Source organism: Sarcophilus harrisii, chromosome 1 (assembly GCF_902635505.1).
Source record: "Sarcophilus harrisii chromosome 1, mSarHar1.11, whole genome shotgun sequence".
NCBI classification, from domain to species: Eukaryota; Metazoa; Chordata; class Mammalia; order Dasyuromorphia; family Dasyuridae; genus Sarcophilus; species Sarcophilus harrisii.
In genome coordinates, this window is record NC_045426.1 from 619,370,079 (window position 1) to 619,390,720 (window position 20,642).

At 36.6% G+C, this 20,642-nt stretch overlaps 1 protein-coding gene across 6 annotated transcripts in view; it reads right to left on the reverse strand.

Annotated features, from left to right (window-relative positions):
* ASAP1 (ArfGAP with SH3 domain, ankyrin repeat and PH domain 1) overlaps nt 1–16,474 on the reverse strand; it is a 459,738-nt gene extending 443,264 nt beyond the window's left edge. For 2 of the 6 annotated variants that reach the window (XM_031947200.1, XM_031947198.1), the window contains exon 1: nt 16,055–16,473. The gene's annotated coding sequence lies outside the window, so the exon portion shown is untranslated. Of the gene's footprint in view, nt 1–16,054 lie in introns of all 6 variants that reach the window. The other 4 variants (XM_031947203.1, XM_031947199.1, XM_031947201.1 and 1 more) reach the window with 4 other exon arrangements.
* Nucleotides 16,475–20,642: the final 4,168 nt, after the last annotated feature.

A 20,642-nucleotide genomic window follows, 5' to 3' on the forward strand; every position in this document is an offset into this window, starting at 1 on the left:
ATCAAGGGACAAGAAAGATTGATTTGCAAAAGCAATTAATAGTTTAAATAGAGCAACTAGTCAGAAGGGTTATTGGTTTGAGAGTGTTTAATGTATGTTGGAGAAGGTTTGAGCAAATAAGCATTGGGAGGAGAGAGATAGAGATGGGAGAGGAAGAGATGGTGTGAGAGAAGAAGGAAGAGAGAGGAAAATGGCTTTCCAGAAATAGGGAACAAAAAGGCACAAACCCCTAGTGACTTTGCCATTTGCAATGGGAAAGGAGATTCCCCATGAGGTTGGAGCCTGTCTTGAGCTGGCAGATTGGATCCTGAGGGAAATGGCACCCTAAAAAGATTATCAGTGAGAAGTTGGGGTCAGGAAGCATAGTGGAATGGGGAAAGGGCAATCCCTTGAAAAGGGACAATCTAATCCCCTTTCCCCCATTAAGTATGGTGGCTTTTTTTTTTTTTTTTAAACAAATTGCAGCTCCTTGCTGGTTCAAACATCAATTGCTTCTACTGTTTAAAGGAAAAGCCTGAATTTACATGGTGTTAATAACTGAATGTTTTCTTTTTATTTTTCAAATCTATAGCTGCTCTAAGAAGTTTGTTGGAACTGTAAGTTTTCTGAAAGCAAAATGATCTGTGTAATGTTGAACTTAGAACCACCTACTTAGATATGAAAGATAACTTGTGAACTTGAATGAGACAAAATTCTTACTGTTATCAACATAAGGTTATGGTAATTCTAAAAGTTTAATATTTTTAGGAAGCTCTTGGATTCTTTTATGTGGTATTAGGATATTCTATCTAAGTTTTAATTGATTATATTGGATCAGTCTGAGGTCATTTAAAGTCCTGAAAATAATGGGTTTTTTTTTCTTTTTTGTCCTTTTGAAAATGTTTCTGTTATGGACAATATGCAATTTGAAATATTTGTCTATGTATTGGGTAGTTTAAAGCAAAATGATTTGTATGTATAATGTTCACCTATGAAACTGTCTACTTAGATATGAAAGAAGTGAACTTACTGAGACAAATTCTTACTGTTATAAATATAAGGTTATGGTAAATATCTGTTCAGGATTTATCTGAAACTTTTGTTATTGGAAGTAAAATTTCTTGGGCTTACAGTGAATGCTATTTGGGAGTTTTAAAGCTCCACCCTCTGACAGTTAGTAGGACAATTAACTGGAGTTAAAATGTTTTTTTTCCTGTTTCGCTGAAAGTTGCGCTTTAACTGCTTATGTTATAGTATAGTTGTGTCCCTGCATTTTTTTTCCTTCTGTGACTGATTTCTATGATCAGAGCAATGGTCAACAGAAATTGTTAATGCAATTCAATTATGTCATACCTTGCTGTTTCCAACCTAGTTATATATAATCATTATATCCTAAATACTTGGCAAATGAGTATTTACCCTGGTCATCTATCTATTACTGAATATTTGTGTTGTGGATATTCTTGTTTATAAAGGTTTCTAAATAATGAGAGGACAATTAGCACAGTGAGACCTAACTGCTATTTATTTATTGGGACTATAGCTGATAGCCTTCTGCCTGTGAGACAAGCATCTCTTCACATAGGAAGCTGCTGGCCAATCTATTTTGGCCTCTCCATATCTTGTAGAAGTCATGGTGGACCAGTCTTTTTATCACAAACTGTTCTAACCTTTATTTGTTAGATTTGTGGGGTTTTTTGTCCTAGATTTTGGTCAAATTACAAGTATTGACTTGCTTCTGGGACCTAGATCAGCTCTGATTGCCAGCACGCCAGGCCACACCACATGTATCCCCTGCATGGACTGAGAATCTCCACCAGTGCTCAGCCTGAAGCAGTTTTGAATGAGGTTTCGTCTCTTACCCCTGATGGACTGATATGGGGAATTTGGGAACCCTGATTGAGTTGTCTATTACTGTGTGTTTAAGATTTGGGGTGGAAATTGTTAAAACTGTGTAACTTTGCTCTTTATTTGAGGAATTTTTAAGAAACTTATTGTTTCTGTTATATATAGGAATTTTGATTCACTCTTGGGATTTATATGTGGAATGGTTATTTGATAGTTCCTTTCCATGAGAAAAAAAAAAGGGAGAAAGAGATAAGAAATTGGGGAAACTGGTATATTTTTCTAGAAATCCTTTAAACAGTCCTTTTCCTTTTTACTCCTTGCTTAACATTTACTGGACTATGATTTGCTGGTTATATTTTAACTTTGAAATCCCTTATTCTGCTGGAATTGCCCTGGCAGACTCAGTTTTAGGGATTATTTTTTAGACCCATCCAGAAATCAGACACCTGTTTTGGAACTGGAAGTCTCTCTGACCTGTTTCTCCTCTCCTGTAACCCCAGTTGCTTAACTAGTATTTCAGTATTCTCAAAGGACCCTGAAATTTAGTATCATGTCTCTAAGAGTTTGGGCTTGCCTGCCTTGATCTAACTATGCATAATTTGCTCAGAAATCTATTCCCTAGTAGCAGCTCCTGTTCTATTGAGAGGGGACAGGTGGAGTTATTCCAGGCCCCAGTTTTTCCCCCTTTTGGAGTCCCTGATAGACTTGGGGTACCCTCTTAGGATGGGCAGCAGGACTGTCCTGAGCACTGCTACTCCCTATATAAGCAGAGACTGAGTTAAATGCACAAATGACCACAGACCTAACTCACAGTGAACTCTCCATCTCAAACTGGATTCTCTGGCTGAGATGCCCCAACTGCAGAGGACCTGACATGCTAGCAACAGGGAGCCTGTGTGTACTGCTGATTAACTCTGGGATTATCAAGGAGAGACTGGTCGTTGCCACATGTCCTTGCATTTTTCTAGTTTTATTTTGGTTTATTTGCTTTACATAGGGTTGGTCAAAGTTATGGTGCTAAGACCTATCTAGAGGAAGCTAATTCAATGATTTGAATATTCAGAAGAGAGAGAGAGAGTGTGGAATATTATGCCACAGTTCTCTTTTATTATCCTGACTCAGTTTCCCTAATTATCCTGACTCAGTTTCCCTAAATTGTCCTGCCTCGGTTTCTAATTGTTCTGATCAATCCTGCAAAACCACCCCTCCCTCTTAATCATCAGAATATTTGATAAGGATAAAAGACCTTCTATCTTCCACATCATGACCCCAGCCCTTCATTACTTACCAGAATGCCTCCCCCCATCCTGTCAGAACCCGATCCATAGTCCTGTTCCCTCTCTCACCACCCTGCCTCTGCCCCTGCCTACCTCCTATGTCTGAGCCACATGTATGTATGTGTGTGTTTGTATATACATACATGCATATATAATATAATATATATATATATATAAATTTTTTTTTTTTTTATATGTCATCGAGAACTCATATTGTTGCTGGATTCTTGGAGATGATAGTCTCATTCAGCCCTGGGACTAAACCATGGATCCATTTGGTCCCAGTAAATCTCTCTCTTTCAAATAAAATATTAAATGCTCTCTAATCTCTATCTTGCCTCAGTTTCTCTGGCATTACAGGCCCACACATTTGACATATATTATGTTCATAATAGTGTGCTATATTTCATGAAGGCCCCTAGTTATCCAGGATGAAAATATTAATCATCATTCGCTCTTCCTTTTTCCTGACTCTCCATAATCAATCAACAAACAAGTCTTGTTCATTTTACTTCTGAAAAATGTCTTGAATCCATCTCTTTCTTTCCATTTTCAATGATACAACCCATCATCACCTCTTGATTGTACTATTATCCTATTTCCTAATTACTCTCCCTGCCTCCATAATCTCCCTTTGATAATCCATCCTTCACAAACCTAGTTTGTCTAAGGTCTAATTAGGTCAATACTCTACTCAAAAACATTCAATGACCGCCCTCCCCCATTACCTATAGAACAATATGCAAAGTTCTTAGCTTGACTTTTGAGTCACTGAAATCTAATTCCAACCTATCTTCCAGATATTCCACAACAGATCTCTAATGTACTCTCTAGTTCAATAAAACTGGACTATTTGCTATTCCCCCTTTTTGGGTTCCCATCTGTACTTCCACACATTTGGACACACTGCTTTGTGTCAAATAGATTCTGCTTCCAGAGTGCCTTTCTTCAAGCCCTGCCTCATATGGTACTATTTCCCCAGGGAATCTCTGTCTGATAACCTGCCTACAAATGATCCCATTTTCTCCATGCTACACTGTTGGAGCATTCCTATGCAATTGTAGTTCAAGTTATATAAGCACCATTTGTAATTTTGCTCATGTTAGTTACTTTCACTTAAGTCCTAGTTATTTTGCTTCATAATTTATCTCTCAGAGTCTCATTTTCCTCATCTGTAAAATGAATCAATTTTTAATATCAAAACCTTCTATGATTCTGATTCTAGATCAGTTCATATCATTCATTCATTTGAGTTTTTTGTTTGTTTTTCCCTTTTTTCTTTTCTTTATTACTTTCTTTCCTTTTTTTGGATACTGAATTTGCTTATCTAAGACAGGCTGCAAGTACAGAAGCCACTGAGGGAATAATTCCATTGCTGATTGGCAAAGGAACTTTGACCTGCTCCATTTCTGATCAGGATAGATTACCCTCATCTGAAAAGCTCCTCCTCCTCCAGATTTTAGGCGTGGGAGTCCCCATATTGGTACCAGTTTTAGTGCAGTTCCTTGACTGGTATTAGCCCTATTACAGCTCCTCACTCGAGCTCTTCAGCTTGAGCTTGCCCAGTTACATGGATTATAATCATGTGTCACCATACCTAGTCCATTCACTTATTCGATTAAAAACTATTTATGGCAAGCCCATTATAGTCACAGCACTATGCTAGACATTATGGGGCCACTTTTTAAAAAAAACATAAATTGTGGTTCTTTCCCTCAAGGATCTTATAGCATACATTTGCAGAGACAAGGCAAACACACAAATTTTAAATAACAACACAGACAGGATATGATTAAGTGCTAAAATAAGTAGGCTTTCTATTATACCACAAAGTCTTCCTTTACACTGCTCTCTTTTGGCAGTAATAATTGTGTTGTGGGGGGTAATCAAAGTGCTATGGAAATTCTACTGTATTAGGGTTGTGAAAAGCATTTGCTTCTATCGACCTGAAGGTGTTGGGTAACTGGAGTTAAAAACCACATATGAGATGGTAGCTTTATCAAGTTTGCACTATAGTATTATGTAGGTAGCCTTGAAGTCAATTTAATCAGACATTCAATCAAGAACTCTTCATGGAGATCCCATGATATTTCCAGGATTGCTAGACAAAGATAAGTGAAAGTTGTTAGAAATACAAGTCCCTATTTTCATGGAATTCATAATCCAATTTAGGAAGACTACATAAATATGAAACAGTGAACCTAAAATTAGGAGGTTCTCTGTACACTAACCATCCTTTCCCTTTCTTTTTTCCTGTTAAGGATCTATGAACACAATTATAAAAGAAAGACCTATGAAGACACAGATTTTTATTTTCTTGTAACTATATCCATTAATGTATCAATCATTTAATGAATCTCTAATGGAAACAAGCACCATATTAGATACTATGGAGAGATAGAAGAGGATAACTTGTAATCCATAGTCAAGTATGTGACCTACTGGCCAAGTACCGCCTACAACCCTATTGAATGCAGCCCAAAAGAGATTAAAATGTAGTTCTTATCTGATTTTAATGTGTTAGTATGCTAATAAAAATGAAATAATAGAAGCATGTGTGGTTTTCTAAGTCAATATGTAGCCCTTGTAGGAGTCCCTATGTAAGGTTTAGAATTCACACCATTAAATTAGAGAAGAAAAAAAAAAAAAAAACATAAAGTGCTAAATGATGTGGTACAAACAACAAAATAACCCAAGCTCCACCTCTTATTGGTATGTGACTTTTATTTTGGTCAGATGATTGCTTTTCAATTTCAGTTTACTTATCCGTAAAATGGGGAAAGTAAAATCTTGCAACATCTACCTTAAAGGTTTGTTTTTAAGATCAAATGAGATAATGCATGTAAAATGTTTTGTAAATCTTAAAATGCTAGAGAAATGTCAGCTCTCATTATGCTTTGGGGGTGTTTGAAGGAGGAGCTCTTTAGGATAAAGAGTCAATTCTTGAAACTTTTTGTGGAAGTTGATTTGCAAAAACTTAAGTGCACAGATTAACCCAGAGCCTCTTACTTGGCTCTGCATGCTAAGGGGTTCAGCCTATTTTCATTAAGCTTCCCAAGTCTTCTGACATCCTTGCTTTCCCAGCTCAATTACATCCTTATTTGGGACTAATCAACTCATCTCTACAAGGCATCTGTTTCAGTGTCCCTTATATTGAAAATAATGATAAAAAAAATTCCTAGGAAGACACAGATTTTATCTTCTTGTAATTTTAGCCATAACTCATCAATTATTTAATGAATCCCCACTGAAAACAAGCACCATATTAGATACTATGGGGCATTGGAAAAGTTTTACATATAATCCATAGTATTTGTCTTCAGGAACTTTCCCTTGAGTTTGGAAAATAAATCTCATAAATATGTAAAGACTACTAGACAGTACATGGTAAATGTCAAAAAAAAAAGTGTCATGTGATTCTAGAGGAGAAGTCTTTCAGGTCAGGGAAAGTTTCACAGAGGAAATGAGAAGGTCCTAAAGAGTTATAAGAAATAGTTGAGATAACATATATCAAGAACCTTTTGGATTAAATGATTGATTAGAAATAGATTAGAAATATGAATTAGATAATTGAAAGACTACAGTTGACATTTTACTTCAGACTTCTCTGTAGAAATCTCTCCCTCACCTGAAATTCTATGATACTTATCAGGACCTTTATTTTTTTTTACTTTCACATGATGGCTGTGAATCATTATTTACAAGTTTTATGAATCTAAATTTTATCTCTCAATCTAGATCACAAATTCATTGAGGTTAGATATTGCTTTAATGATGAGCACAACTGAAAATATTCAATAAATTCTTGAATGAATTCCCAATTAGACAGTAAGCTACTTGAGGACAAGGATTGTTTCATTTTCATCTTGTATCTCCAGAATTTAGCTCAGTATGCAGCTCAATAAATAATTGTTAATGAGTTAATTGAATGAATGGTCACTCTATACCAGATATATATATATACTAAACTATATAGTTTAGGGTCCCGATACTTCAGGCTAGTCAATGTTAATTCAAACAAATAAACCAGTGCATATAAACATATATGAAGTATATTTCTCAATAGACAAATTTAGGGTATTAATCCTCTACCTTAATTAATTTTTAGAAAAGCCTCTCTGTCTCTTCTTTCATATCTCAAGTACTTTCAGGCACCATTTAATTTATTCCTTCCTTCATCTCAGATTTCAGGGATGAATATTTGTTGTGGTTATGGTTTGTTTGGGGGACAGAACTGAATTTTGTGGAGACCTGATGTGAATACTAAAGAAAAAAGCTACTATATACCTTGAAGATAAAAGAGAGGCAGCTGAGCCCTATTCAAGCAGGAAGAAAGAAGTCAAGATGAAAGATTACACTGATTCTGCTCCCTTCTCCCCGCCCCCCCCCCCAAAAAAAAAAGAATGTCAGGTTTCCTGCTTGGAATCTTGCAATTCTGTGAACACAATATGCATCTGCAAGCACTTAAAATATGCTGGAAGTTTTAAAAATTATGGTTAAATTCTAACTCTAACTGCTCCCCTTATTTCCCCCCTCTTAATTCATGTATACAATCAGATGAATAAGTACTTAATAAATTCTATTTGACTAACTTAAGATAGTCAGTCAGCTTAAGGTAGTTTTTTTGTTTTGTTTTGGTTGTTGCTATAATTCTCCTTTCCCTCCATAATATTGAAGGACAAAAGATTCATTCCTATGTTCAATGGGTATATAGACTCAAAGAACTTTACAACTGATAGATAGCTTAACAATTATTTAATCCCCACTCTTTCCCTCTCCTTCCCTTTAGTCCCTAACCATACACACTCTGCAAATAAAGAAACTCGAGTTACATGGCGGGAGATATACCTTTGTCAAAGTCACATAGGTAATACATAGGACAATATGTAGCATAAAATAATCAAAAGGTCACTCTAACTGCTACCTAACTAGTTATCATAAGCACTTAATATAATGCTCACTCTACTTGCTACCTAGCTAAATAGTTAGTTATCATAAGCCCTTCTACCTGCTACCTAGCTGGTTATCATAAGCATTGAATCAATGCTGTTTCTGAGTATTTATCTCTGTATTTATATATCTCTCAGAATCAGCATATATATCTTTGTGTGTATGTACGTATGTATTGATCTACCTATCTATCTAACCACTGATATATTTCTCTCTCTGTCTACATCTCGTCTCTGTCCCTCTCTCTCTTCAATGTTCTTTATACTAGCTCACTGAATTCCCAATGAGCCTTTTTCTGAAGTAGTTGCTGGACACCTCCCTCCCCCTTTTGACAACTTCCATGCTAAAGTTGACACTTTTCCCTATTTAGTATGCTGCATTTAGTCAGAGCCTCTCCTATGGTATCCTGTGTGGATCTGTCCTCCCCAGGAAGAGCCTTACCGTATATATCTTCCCTGAACGCCTCTCCCCATCAAAAATTTCCTCATCTTTATTCCTCAAGTGGCCACTAGTCATTCTGTTGAATCCCTCAGTCCTGATTTTATGCTTATAAATAGCTTTATTAATTAGCCTTACATCTGAGCATTCTAACAGAAGTGTTTGGAACTGGAGCACTGGACCCTGAGTCAAAAGACCTGGCTCCAAATTTATTCTCTGCTACAAGGAACCAAGATAATATCTAATCCAATTCACTCATTTTACAAATAAAAAGATTGTGATGGGGTTAAAGGGGCTTGAAGAGGTCAAATAGCTAGTGAGTGACTGAGAATTTGAACACAGATGTCCTGATTCCTCAGCCTCTACATTTTCATCTTTTCCTACTGGTATAGTGGACTGGGAATCAAGAAGAGCTGAGTTCAAATCCTGACTATTAGTTGCATGATTCTAGCCAAATCATTTAGAATCTCAAACTTAATTTCTTCATGTGTAAAATGGAGATAAGAATACATACTTTTACTAAGCTGTTATCAGAGCAAATGAGAAGACATGTGAATGGTGTTTTGCTGAACCTCCATGAGGCAGCTAGGAAACACAATTGGTAGAATCCTAAGCCTGTGGTCAGAAAGACCGAGCTCAAATTCAGCCTCAGAAACTTAGTAGATAAGTAATTCTAGACAAGTCACTTAATCTTTTTGCCTCAGTTTCCTTAACTGTAAAATGGGGATAATGACAGTACCTACCTTGCAGGATTGTTGTGAGAATGTTGTGAGAAAGTAATATTTGTAAAAACACTTAGTACATAATAGGTTCTTAATAAATGTTTTTTTTTTCCTTCCTTCTTTCATAGAGGTTAAATTAATTACTTAAGTTAATATAGCTTTTAAGAATCTAACTTGAGAGTAGAATCCAGATCTTGAGATTTACTGTTCAGAGTTTTTTCTAACCTCTATCTGCTTTAAGTGAATATATTTTGCTCTAACATACTTTGCAAGCTATTTAGGGGGCAGAGTTTATATCTCATGACATTAGCAATTCTCAGAGTTTTTGGTCTTAGGAATATTTATATACTTAAAAATTATTGAAGATCCCCTTCCTCAACCTCCTCTTCCCTCCCCCCCAGAGCTTTGGAATATGTGCCTTACATTTACTGTATTAAGAATTAAAACTTTATTTTTTATTTTAGCATTATTATGAAAACAGTTTTAACCTCACAACATCACTCCCCCTTCGAAGACTCTCAGTCTTGGGAACTCTGGACCACACTTTGAAAACCACTGAATTATGCTTATGTATTCCTGATTGTTAGAACTGGGCCCACAGCAGGTGGTCAATAAATATTTGTTGTATCAAATGGAATCAGGCATTTGATAAATGTCAAATTGAATGTTTTTATTTTCATTATCCTGCTTTGGAATTTGCTTTTCTTTTAAACATATTGTGATTTTTACTTCATGAGGATAATCTTGTCTCAAGCAGAGGAACAGTCTGCCAAAGTCATTTTTTTCAGAAATGCCAAAATCAACAAGACAAGAAAGGGAGAATACCGACAGAACCTAGAAAGTCTGGCCTTTAAGGGAAGAATGAAAAGCAATAGACTATAAATTTTAGTGCTGTAGGGGAAAAGCCACCACATGTGAAGAAATTATTATACTAGAAAAGAGGAAACAAAGAAAAATCAAAGGGGACCAGCCTTATAATCAATCGAGAAGGCCTGAATTCTAATTTTGCCTCTCACACAGATTGACTAGCTCATCTGGAAACATGTCAGTGTTTTCGGGTGATTCCCTGAGACCATAACTTGGAAGGACAGTTGAAGATCAGCATAGATAGGGGAATTCCCCAAACTATGAAATCACAGGATAGGGCCAAAACCAAACAAACATTAAGCCCCAGAACTAAATATGTTAATATTTAGGAAACATACAAAGGGAAGGCCCAGAATTGTTTCAGCTGCATAATAAGCAGTGTTTACTTTTTTCCTGAATCTTATCTTTGCATAAATGTAAATGCCTGTATGGGGAAAGAACAATAAGCAAATTCATCAAAGTCTCCCAATTATTGCTACTTGAAGGACAATGATTAGTGATTATGAGTACAAAAAAATACTGACTAAGCCCTAGTCCTCAAGGATCCCTAAACCTGGATCCCCGCTATGAAATAAGTTTAAATTTAAACATACCACTCTAAATCAGAGCTTCTTAAACTTTTTCCATTTATGACCCTTTTTTGCTCAAGAAATTTTCATATGACCTCAGGCATATAAATATAGAAAACAGACATACAAGTCAAATATTTACAGATAAGTTATAATTCTGTGACCTCCACATTCAGTTATGAGACCCCCTGTGCTGACCCACAGTTTAAGAAGCTTTGGTCTAAATTGAAGTCAACTGTTTTTGCTTGTGATAGGCTTCAAAGAATAATAGATAAAGGAGCAATCTTTTAGTTGGAAAATCCTGGATTTGTCTCCCTCTGACATTATTACCACAGACAGTCCACTAAGATGTACAGAATATCTAAGGTGCCTACCTGCATACACTGTCAGTGGTGGTGGTGCATTAAAAAAAATAATAATCATAGAGTTTTACTTTAGGAAAAACCTTTGATTTTAAGGGAAAAAAAACTGGCCTTTATAATACAAAAAGAAACACTCTAATAAAGGAATTGGCTCTTCCTTCTTTCCTATTCTTTCCTCCTTAGGCACAACATAATTGAATTCTAGTTCGTAATTTACTAGATAGATGACCATGGGTAAGTCACCTAAAGTCTAATTCTCATTTCCTCTTCTGTAAAATAAGGAATTTGGGTTGGATTAGGTAGTTTCTCAGGATCTTCTTCCCTGAAATACTGGAAGTCTAGTATGACTAGAAGTCATCCAATACATTCCTATATCTCTTGTTGCCCCCCATATTCTACAGTGTAGATGATTCCACCTATTTTCTGTGCTTAGTAAGTGTTGATGACAGTATACTTGACTTTTCTCTTTATTCAAAGCTAGCATCCAATCCAAATCTCTTGTTTGGAAGGAAATTGGTTGCTAGCATTTATTTTTGTTTTAGTAACTCAGTGCACCTTCGCACTTCCTGATGTAGGGCGGGACAGGAAGAGGAAATACCAAAAATACTGCAAGACAGGCCAGTCTCATGGCATTTCCAAGTGACAGAAACCAAAAGCCATGGAAATCTGCTTAGGAACTCCTGAGAGTGAATTTCAGCTTGAGAGGAGCCTGAGATTCTAGTGGCCTTGAAGAGTTAATTCCACTTCCCAAAAGGATAGACACTTTCAGAGGGTAGTTTATTTCCAGGGAGTCTCCGACTTAAGGGTCATTTCTTCCAAATAAAACAAAATAATTTAGAAATATATCATCAGTTTCTCTCCATTTATTAAGCTGTTACTCAGTAGATATTCCTGTGGTATGTGAAGATGATGAAGCTACTTTTCCTAGTGATATTAAAATATGGCCAACTAGCTAAAGTAAGAGATCTGGAGTCAGGTGTGTGATGCTAAGTGAGTTTGTTTCCTGAATTGTAAGATGGCAATTATATGGCCCACATAGTTTTGAGAACCAAATCAGATAATGTATGTTAAACACTTTGCAAACTGTATAAATGTGAACTATTATTACCATGAGAAAATTACATAATCTCTCTGAACTTCAAGCAATAAGTCTAAGAATTATAAATGGATAGAACTCTTTGTTGGTAAGGAAATTTTCATACCAATAAAATCACAGATCTTTCATGGGTTAACATTGTCAATAACAGTTCATATTTACATAGTCTTCTATATAATTTACAAAGCACTTTCCTTGCAACAATTCAGTGAGGTGAATAATGCAAATCCCTATTTTTTTGATTACCAGATGAGGAAAATGAATCCCAGAGTATTACTGATCCACAACACATATTGTGTGAAAGCCAGAATCAGGATTTGAATCTGCATTTTCATATTCACACCATAATAATGTGTTTATCACGCTCTAATCATAACTAGCTTTTCCCAAACTAAAGGGTTATAATTCTGAGATAGCTAGAAGAAGTTATAGGTACAAGATCATCTTCTTGGAATCAATTAAGGTTTACTGTATGAAAAAGGCATAATTTACTCCAACATAAGTATTGTGTGTTAAAGATCTATTCTGAACTGGGCAGTCTAGTAGGAAAAAAAGCTGGAATTTTGACTAGAGTCCCTGATCTCAAGGAGCTTACATTCTGCTACATGTAGCAATGCCAATATGCCAAAGTCTCCTCAGAAAAATTGAGAAGGGATAGGTCAAGGAAAAAGAAGCTGGCTGACCTTTAAACGGTGCTAAAAATTCTGAGAGGGGAGATGATGATGCGGGAATTAATTTAACATATGCTTGAATATATGAAGGTGAGAGGTGGTATTTTGCTATCTAGGAACAGCTAATCTAATGTGGTTAGTAAAGAAAGTGTATGAAGGGGAGGGAAGTAATATGAGGCTGGATAAGTAGGTTGGTACCAGACTGTGGAAGGTTTCATACCAGGCAGCAGTTGGGGAAATCAGGAATTATTTTGTGTGGAAGGTGGTATTTGAGGCAGAGGAGAAAAGGATGCACATTGGAAGGCTGTTGGCATAGCTAATGCAAAAATAAAGAGATGGCAGAGTGCTTTCGGTGATGCATGAGAAAGAGTAAGAATGATTGTTTGGCTGGATCATAGTACATATGAGTGGAGAGTGATATAGCACTAAGATGGAAATGTCTGTTAGGCCCTAGTTTTAAAGAGTTTTAAATACCTAACAGAGGAATTTATATTTTTTCTAGAAGTAATAGAGAGCTGATGGAATTTATTCATTCAGAGAATGATATAGTCAGTCTTAGGAAAATCCCCAGCATTGTTGAATTGAAATGAATTGCTTAAGATCACATTGGCAGTAAGAATTTGAAGTAGGGTCTTTAGACTTCCAGTTGAGTGTTCTATTCCATGCAAAAGCCAAAGAAAAAAGTAGAAAATTAATTGCTGTTCATGACCATACTCTTCTCCCATTTTCTTCTTCCTAATCCCTCTTCACTTCCAAGATATTTATCATCAGCTTGAAGAGAACAGCTAGGACCCTAGATTTTAGATTTCCCACACTGAAGAATGAAAACATATCTTCCCTAGGTATCCTAAGGCTCTGTCTATTTCTGAAAATCTGCTCTACTATGACTAGTGAGGACAGAGGAAGTGCAGATACTTGAAATTTCCTTTTATTCAATGCTGCTCAAAAGAAGTAATCGAGATTTTGGATGTAAAAATGTCCTTTTCTCTCCAGTATTCTCACATGCTAAATATGAATAATAAGTCATTCAGTTATCTCACAGATTGGGTAGGGGAGGAGGGAAGAAGAGATGCTTCTTTTACAAGAAACATGAGGATTGAAAATCAAGAGAACGTCATATGGTACATTATGTTCTGGGACAATGCCATTCTGTGGACTCTGGAGTGTATGTTTTTCACTGAAAGTATTGAATAAAGTAATTTTCTCTGTAATAAACCACAAAATTTATTTTTCAAAGCTATCTGTAAGTTTTATAGGTAGAACCCAAAAGTTCATCAGGATTTTGTATTGAGTGGTGTTGCCTTTTGAGTTTTGCTTGTTTGTCAGTTTGCAAAGAGGTTGTTAAAGAGATTACTAATAATAAAAACTCAATATCCCTGTCAGTATCAAGGGCTAGAACAGAAGCACTTCCCTAAAACAAAGTGAAATCATGAAATAACTCAGTATGCTAGGTACATTATGATATTCTGAGCTTTTATGGCTAGCTCCAGAGTTGCAAGATTGCAGGAAGGCACAGAAGATACAATAAATTAAGATTCACCCAGAAGACCTGAGTTCTAATCTTAGTGCTAATATTATTCATGTGGACTTTGGGAAAATCACTTTCAGTGACTCAGTTTCCTTATCTGCAAAATGAAGGGGTGGGGCTAAAGCTCCTTCTAGTTCTATACTTAGGATCTCTGAATCACTTTTCCTCTCAATTTCCTTCACCAAAGAAAAAGAAGGACTAGGACCAGATGTTCTTAAGGTCTTAGCAATTCTAACATTCCGTGATTTTAATATCAAACATTCAGGAAAACACCCTCATCCCCAGTTGAATCTATAAAAATATTCTTTCAAAGGCATCACATGAAGGGTTTCCCTGTGAGTTAAGATTACATGAGACAAGGATTATATAAAAGATGAATGCATTGTACAATATCAAAGCATTCCTCAGCAACACATTACCCCAAATTTATCCCCCAAATGAATTTTGCCAAAAATAATTTTGTTGATTGCAAGAAAGTATACCACTCAGACAACTTCCCACTTAATTACCAATTCCATGACTATGCCTGAGGCATCACTGGGCAGATTCAGACTGGTCTTCATTCAGTTTTTACCCCCCAAGTGCCCAGCATGGTGCTTTGCACAGTAGGCATTTAATGAATGTTTGTGGAATTGAATTGGATTCTTCTAGAACAGGGAAACTTCACCCAGTCTGTGAACTTTAAAAAAACTACTGAGAACTGTATGTCAACATAAATGATTTCTTTTGTAATTCCATGTATTATATCTTGTACATTAAAACATTTTCTGGGAAGCAACCCTCAGGTTTTCCTAGACTGCAAAAAAAGTCCAAGACTCAAAAAGGTTAAGAAATCTTAGTGACACACAGGATCAAATTCAGAATCAACTCATAGGAATCTTAAATTCTAGAACTGAAAGAAACTTTCAAGATTTTTTAAGGCAAATCTCTCCCTTTTACAGAGATGGAAACTGAGGCCCTGAGAAGTGAAATAACTCAGTCAAAAGTCACACAATTTAAGTAAACAGGAAAGCCAGAATTTGAATTTAATTCTTCTGATGGAAAATGCAATTCAAAAAAAATAATCACAACACATTTAGGAGCATTCAACTCATTACCCAGGGAAAAAATGAAAAATTTACAAGAGAAATCATCAAGAGCAAGTGATTTCCCCGGCAATTTAGGAATAAACTTAAAACACTAGACAGGATGTGTTTTGTGCATGTGTGTGTTTTAATTCCATATAATAGAATGTAAAATTTAAAGTTTTAACAAATTGCAAAATGGAAAAAAGCAACCTAGTTCCCTAATTATCCCAAACATTCAACGAAATCCAAGTCGGTTTCAACAAGTTAAAACCCTGTGTCCTGCCTTTAAATCAGCACCTCTGGGAATCTGCTATAGATATGGGGGATCTCTGGAGTAGAAAACAATGCACTCCCAGAGTTCTTTCTCTTCAGCTTCAGGGGCCAAGACTGGAAAACATTCCTGTCGGGGCTAATCAGACTACGGAGAGGAAAAAACAGCTGTCAACTAATGCAGAGGTGAAGTGTTTCAGAGTTTTGCTTCTGGAACCTCACGCACATGTGGGAAAACTCCTTTGCTGATGAGTTTGGAAGCTTTCTGATTGTTTATTTGGGGGAAGACTTGAAAAAAATTATTAAAATATGCCCTTTCAACAGCTTTTTTCAACTCTTACAATAATATCCCCGTTGGACTTCCCGCCCTCCCTTACACCTCCTTCCCCTCTCTCCCCCCCGTAACTCACCAGGACTTGTACATCTGTATTCCCAGTCCAAGCTTAGGCATCCAAGCTAAATCCATCATTATTCCATCTTGGGCTAAAACTCAGCCTTTCCCCAGCATCCGGAGCACACCATGTTTCTGCAATACTTCTTCCCAATTCGTGTATGTTTGTGGTGTGTTTTTAGATCGGATATTAAACTCGATTCCACTGGACGCTTATCTTGAAAGCTTGGGATCCTACAAGTGAGGTTCTATGCCCATTAATTTCCCGCACGATAAGTAGGCACTAAAACTCAGAAGAACTAGCAGGAAGGAAAAACCGACCATGTGAGCAGGGGGAGGGAAAAAGAAAGGAAAAGAGAGGGAGAAAGGAGGGGGGGGGGTGGAAACCCACCACCCAACCACGCTGCTCTGTGGATAACCCTCGGGTTGATAGCAAGGATTTCAGGAAATCCAGATACTTAAACAGGAAATCTGAATACTGAATAAACATTCCATCATGTCCGCAGATACTCGGCACCGCGGGCTGGTCAGTCTCCCTTTAACCCTTCCTCTGCCGCGCCCTCCGAAGCGCCGGAATCAGTCTCTTCTCCCCCAGCCCCAGTCTGCTCAACCGCCTGCCGGCCCGCCTTTGTAACTCGAGCTCACCAGGAGGGGCCAGAACAGTTCTTGATTTCCCTTCACTGTGAGCGGCTCTTCGAAGTCGCTTTGCGACACATCCCCTTTTCCTCCTCTCCCCCCTGCCCAGGTCCCTGCCCTTGCCCTTGCCCTTGCCCCCAGCCCCTGCCCCAGCTCCAGTCTTAGCCCCCTCTCCTTCCAGCTTAAACTTCCCTGATGCTCCTCATGAACTAAGCTCATTGGGGTATATTTTGTGCTCAGAAATGATTTGTTCTCAAGATGCCCATCTTATAGCAGCAAGGCATTTAAGAACAGACCTTTCTGCTACTGGATCCCAAAAGACTTCTCAATCTGAGAATGATGTACTACACAAGAACTGATTTGATGTGGGTTGTTTTTTTTTTTTTTTTTTTTTTTAATATAATAATGTTTTCTAAGTTCCTTTTTGCTATTAATCGACACTTCGTAGAGTTCAATTCTTTCTGAATTAAATTTTGTTTGTTTGTTTGTTATTTCTGAGATATATCAAGGGGAACCGGGAGAGGAAAGAACAATTCCTACTCAGAAAAAAAAAAAAAGACCTTAGAGAGAATGAGTGCTTGTAGTATGTATGTATGTCCTTGATTTGGGCCTCCTAGAAAATTTTTATACATCCTCTTTCTTCACTTGGGCCTTTTGTGTCCCCTTGTGAATGATTGCCATACTCTGCTTTTTGTGGCATTTCACAAACTGTTTGTAGCCTGATTAAACGAAACAATCTCAGAGGTAAAGCTGGGCTCTTAATTTCTTCTGGTGAAATCTGAAACCAGAGGTGCTTTCCACCACTTTTTGGGATTTTTGCACTACACCTAAGACTCAGGATCCTCAGAGTCTGTTAAAAATTCTGGAGAAGACCATTGTGTTTAGAATTGTAATGGCCTTTGTCCTGGTTAGTACAAAGCTTTTATTTCACAGATGAGGAAATCAAGGTGCTTGAGAAGTGACCTGCCCAAGATCACATAGCTAGTTAACTGGAAAAACTGGAACTAGAATTTCAGGTCTTCCCATTTCAGATCCTCACTTCTTTTCTGCTATGTCACAGTGCTCTCTCAAAAGGTTTTGGAAAACCTGATCCAAACTTCGGTCCATTTGGATTGAGGTTAGAGCTCCATTTCAAGACAATACTTGGTAATACTTGGCTAAACTAAAGTGGGTGGTTTGAGTTTTTCATATTCCTCTTAAAACTCAACAGATACTGAAATTCTAGGAGAATGTAAATAGGCATATAAGCCACTGACTGAAATTGCCCCTGGGCTTTACTAAGCTATTCTATCCAAATCTGCAAATCAGAATAGGATCATAAAATGTCAGCACTGGAAAGGGTATCTAGGTCAGACTTGACCAAGCCCACACAGATAAGAAATCACAGGGATTTCATTAGAATGTAGATAGACTTCCGGCTTTCAAATAATGCTCTGTGTACTATGCCATGCTGCAGTCTCAACATCTTAATCATTTTTACAGCATATATGTATATATATATATATATACACACATATATATTATGTATTATATATTATATGTTATATATTATATATTATATATATTCCTCAATTTGATAAATTCTGCAAAATTATATGTGCTGAGCCTAAAGTCCTGAATTCAAATCTAGACTCAGACTCTTACTAGCTGAGTAGCCCTGCTCAAGTCACTTAACCCTGTTTGCCTCAGTTGCCTCATCTGAAAAATGAGCTGGTGAAGAAAATGGAAAACCACATCGGTATATTTGCCAACAAAGCCTCCCAAATGGGGTCATGAAAAGTCAGACATGACTAAAATGACTGAACAACAACCAAAAAAACCCTTTAAATGTTTATATTTTCTATATCTTTATACTTACATAGATTAAATTGGAGGGAAGGAAATTAGGACCAAAAACACTGGACTGAGAATCATGAAGTATGAGTCTGTCACTAATAACTGATTAACTGCTAAACTGATTCTGCCACTAATAACTTTGGTGGATGCATGATTCATCTGCTTGGGTATTTCCTCTACCAGTCCAGATCCTAGCACTGTTAAAGTTTTTCAACTTAGATAGGTGGATCGTACCGTGGATAGAACAGTCAGCTTGAAAGTCAGGAAGATCTGGCATCAAATTCAACCTTGGAAACTTACTAGCTATGTGATTCTGGGCAGGTCACTTATCTCTGCTTCAGTTACCTCAACTATAAAGTACTGCTATTAGTAACACCTACTTGCCAGGGTTGTTGTAAGGATCAGTGAGTTAATATTTGTAAAGCCCCGAGAGCATAGTTGGCACTTAATAAATGCTTATTTTCTTCCTAACCTTACCCATATTTTCTAATAAATTTTCCTCTAAGAAAATTTACCTAATCAATATGCCTTCTTTTAATATCTCAGGAACATCCATGTACTCTCTTTAAGTATTGTCTGGTTTGATCCCAGTGATGCAAAGGACTCTTAAAAGTCTTCTCTTGCATCCCAGTTCAAAAGTGTTGATTTTGCAGTATTAAAGTTTCCTTATAGTCTAATTCTTACAATCATATATTGCTACTGGAAAAGCCAAAACTTTGACTAAGGTGATGGTCTCTGCTTTTTAGTACGCTGTCTAGATTTTCCATAGCTTTCCTTACAAGGAACAAACATCTTTTAATTTTATGACTATAGTTGGCCATCTGCAGTAATCTTTGAGTCTAAGAATATAAAATCTGACATTGCCTCCCTTTCTTCTCCTTCTAACTGAAAAATACCAGTCGTAAAAGAATGACCAACTGTTTGGGACCACTGAGAATATTGCAATTTTCCAAATGAAATCCAGCCAATCTTTTCTTCCAAATGAATTGTGGGCCCAGCTGAGTGAATCATCATTGTCAGATGAATCAATATGTATTTTAATTTAAGAAATACATTCAACTGCTTACCCTTTTAGCTGCACCTGAATTTGTTTTACATATGTTTTTCATCCATTTTGTATTTCCAATGTGAATAGTTACATATTGCTATAGATTTTACTGCTCATGTTTTGTTGTGTTGAAAGTAGGGAGTATAATTATAACAATGCTTTCTGTGACTAGACAGGTAGTATGGTATGTTGGATAAATTAGAGGTGCCGTCTCAAAGTTAGAAACACTTGGGTTTAAGTCTTGCTTTGATATATAGTAGCTATGTTGCCTTAGTGAAGTCACTTAACTTCTTAGTTTAGAAACATAAATCTCTAAGACTGTTACAGACTAGTTCTTATCTGCATCTTGGAGGGAATCTGATCAAATCACAAGTCATGACCAAAAAAAAAAAAAAAAAAAACGATAAATAGGGATATTTGAAGAATCTGTCAAGAGGGAGTACTTTGTCTGAAATTTAGATAATAATAATAATAATAGTGGACATGGTTATATAGCTTTTAATGTTCATAATAACCTTGTTATTATTATTCTCATTTTACAGTTAAGGAAATTGAGGCTCAGAAATAGGACATCATAAAAATTGTGATGATAGAATCCTGAATTGGAAGGAAATTTAAAGGTCAATTAAGTTAACCTTCTCCTTATACAGCTGAGGTATCTGAGATCCAGAGAGGTTACATGATTTTTGAATTTCTGTTACTACAGATGTGTTAATGACAGAGAATGATTCTAAGATCAGCACTAATACGAGAACAGAGATGTCCTCAACTCCAAACCAAGTACTCTTCCTACTCCACCTTGAAATACAAAAAGTAGCTGTAGGCAAATTACTTTACTCCTATAGGCTGAAGTTTCTTCCCCTGGCCTGATGGCTAGCTTAGAGAAGGTTACTTCTGACTCTAAGATTCTATGACTATCTCATTTTTATAACCATCTTATCTGACACAATCCTACTATGTTTTAAATAAGTAATTAAAGCTCATATTTATTTAGCCTGTAGTTGTTTTATTTTAAAAAAATATATGCATAGATATATTTACCCTTGCAAAACCTTGTGTTCCAAATTTTTCCTCCCTCCCTTCCCCA